The sequence below is a fragment of the Anthonomus grandis genome, chromosome 4 (genome assembly GCF_022605725.1).
Source record: "Anthonomus grandis grandis chromosome 4, icAntGran1.3, whole genome shotgun sequence".
Taxonomy (NCBI): domain Eukaryota; kingdom Metazoa; phylum Arthropoda; class Insecta; order Coleoptera; family Curculionidae; genus Anthonomus; species Anthonomus grandis.
Genome location: NC_065549.1, coordinates 21,124,106 through 21,127,668, shown reverse-complemented (window position 1 = coordinate 21,127,668; position 3,563 = coordinate 21,124,106).

Sequence of the window (3,563 nt, the reverse complement as noted above, 5' to 3'; positions counted from 1 at the left end):
CTAAATTACGGGTTGAAGGTTAAATGTAAAAGATATTTCTTAAACTTTGATTTAAATGACTTCTGATCTAAAGTTGACAATTCAGTTGGTAGGTTATTGTAGAGTTTAATGGCATTGTACGTAAAAGAACCTTGAAACATTGCAGTCGAATGACGAGGAAGTGTCATCCTTTCCGGAAATCGGATCACTCTTGTGTGAACGTTTAAACGAGGAATAAATTTATTCCGTAAAGTGGAGGGAAGGGAGGGGCTTAATAAAACTTTAAATAAAAAATTACCTAAGTGTAACTCTCTGCGCCTGTCCATCCTCAACCAGTTAAGCTCTTTAAATGTGTGTGAAATGTGATCGTATTTTCGTAATCCAAATATTAGCCGTGAGCAAGCATTTTGAACTTTCTGAATACGATTTTTATCTGCAATGTCTAAGCAAGGACTATAAATAAAATCACAGTAGTTGAAGTTGGACAGGACCAGAGACCCACAAAGCATTTTTCTCAAATGAAAACTAAGAACCTGACGACTATTATATAAAATTTTCAACGATAAAAATGACTTCTGAATTAACAATTTAACATATTCACGAAACCTCAACTCAGTATCCAGGACAATGCCTAAATTTTTTGCACGATCCATCTTGGGAAGAGGAACATCATTTAATAAGATATTTAAATTATTTTTAAGAAAATCTTTATTAGGTCCAAAAACCATAACATCTGATTTAAGAGGGTTAAGTTTTAGATTATGGCAAAAAGAAAGCTGGTTAAGTAAATGCAGGTCATGGTTTATTAAAGAAGATGCATGCAAATAATCCTGATGATTGAAGTGAAGATAAACCTGGGTATCATCGGCAAAAGCTCTCAGTTTACAGTACTTTAATGATTTAAGTATATCTGAGGTGTAGATTATGAATATTAATGGTCCCAGGATTGACCCTTGAGGTACGCCTGATAAAATTCAAGCTTCTTCGGAAAAAGAATTATTTGAAAATATTTTTTGAAATATGTTATGAAGATATGATTTAATCAACATTACCGAACCATCCAGAAGTCCATAAAATTTCGGTTTCGCCAATAAAAGTTCGTGATTGATCGTGTCAAACGCATTTGAAAAGTCTAACAGAATCAAAGCATTAAACAACTTTTTATCGATTGACGTTATTATGTGTTCAGTAACTCCAATTAGGGCAACATCAGTACTCAAATCCTTTCTAAAGCCACACTGAGTCTCCGGGATAATTTTATTCACACCGCAGTACTCAATCAACTGATTATACAGAACCCTTTCGAAAACCTTTGACAAAGCCGGTAATATACTAATTATTCTTAGATCACATAAATCATGTAAACATCATGTAACATCCAAGAAGGGACTGCAATATTTAAGTACCCCCGAACCATTTGTTTTTATACCATTTATAATATTTTATTTATAGTATTTTATTAATTTGAGCAACACTAGCTAAATGAAAATTAAACTGAATATTGTCGTTGAAAATATTTTGATTGTAAAAATTAATTTTAGAAGAACAGTCTGACGTATTCTGCAAAAATTCACTAAAAAATTAGTTGATATCTTCAGGATTAAGTAAATAATCCGGAATATTCAAATCATTATTTGAACAAACATTAAAAGATTTAAGAGTCCTCCAGGTTTTTTTGATATTTTTTTCAGCGCATATATTAGATAAATATAGTTTTTTTCCCTTCGTACCATAGACAACGTAAGATTTCGCAACCTTTTATAGTTTTCCCAGTCGTGTAAATTTCGGGACCTCTTGAATTCTCGAAGCGCTGCGTCTCTTTGTCGCATAAAAACCTTAATATTTGGTGAGAGCCAGGGCGCCCATGATTTAGTAATCATTGCTATTTTAATAAATACTGAATGAATACTACCATGACAAAAAACACCTTTTTGACCGCTTCTTGAGTTTAAAAATGAATATAATGTTAACAAGAGATGGAATTAAACGCAGAAGAAGTATACCATCTGGAGGTCACCTTAGGATAAATTTCTGTACAGAAAGCAGATAGAATTAACGATCATAACGCTCTTTATCTACAAAATGTGTATGTTGCAAACCTAACACTAAAATATTTAAGTATTTTAACCTAAAATAAAATTTTAAAAAATTATACCATAAAATATATTTAAGATCCTGCACAGTCAGTCATCCTAGAGTCTACTTAACATAAGAAGGTTATTCCTCGAATAAATTATCTGAAGCATAAATGTTGCTCTTTGTTAGTCGACTTGTACTTTATTGGAAAAAAATACCTAAAAATACATAAAATACTAATTGTTAAATAATGATTAATAAGGAAAATATTAAAAATAATTATCATTATTTTCTCAATGAAAATAAATAATGAATAGGAACCATTTTTATCAAAATAATACGAATTATTATATTTATAAACAAGTTAGCCAGATGTTTCAATTATCAGTACAAGATGGGGTATATACAGATATCCCCATTTTACAATTGATTACGTGGTGTAATTATAATAATACTATATTAAAATAGGTTACCTAACTAATTTAGAGTTATGCATATTATTACATTATTTTTGGTTTTGTTCTCTACTATATCATCCGATAATATGGCTTTTAATTTTTTTTTCATTTTGAAGTTTTCGTTTTTTGATAGCGGTGATCTAATTTTTATTAGTTGCCTGTCATTAATCCGCAATTTGAATCTGCTTCGTCGATATATAGCTCAGATCTATTTTTTTTAACCGAAAGGAAAAATTAAATTTTTTCATGAGGGGTTAAAACATTTTAAATATAAACTAAAATGAATCACTCCTCTAGAGAGAAGAGAACAGCCGAATATATGGGGGTGTGCAAATCACCGTAAGGCCTAATCCCAATTTGTCTCTCGTTTTAAATCTGGGTCATAAATGTATCCCTTGAATCGGTATTGAAAATCAACCGGATTGAATTCGAATTTGGACTGAGAAAATTCACATGTTTTAATGTGGGGTGGAGAATTTTCCCCCTATGTATATAATTTAAGTTGAAGATAATCCTATTAAAGTGTATCAAGTGTATATTCATAGAAAGAATAGAAAACATTTTAATGCAACACAATATTAGCGTATCATTGCGTAAAAAAGCTATATTTTTTGGAACAGTTAAATAATGTCTATAACTACTAAAGCACAATATACAAGATCTTAATGAAACTAAGTTTTAATATAAGATATTCTACCGAAACTGTGCTTAAAATTTATGTCTGGCAAACTTTACAGGATAAAAACTTTTGGGAACGCATATTCTGGAAGAGTGATCTCGAAATTCACAATAATACGCGCCACGATATAAATTCTTTACATACTTCCCGATGGCCCGTTATGTTATTATTTTCCGAAATGGAAATTAAAAATTGTTTCCGGCAGATGACTTACAAAGGCTTACATCCACATATGGGTTTTTCTTTCATATTTGTTGTGCCAGATAAAAAAGCAATTTTTCTGACCCAATAACTGATATCAAAGAGCTATTTTTAAAAGTAACAATAAGGCTTCGTTTTATACTTATGAGTTATTTATATTAAGGGGTAAA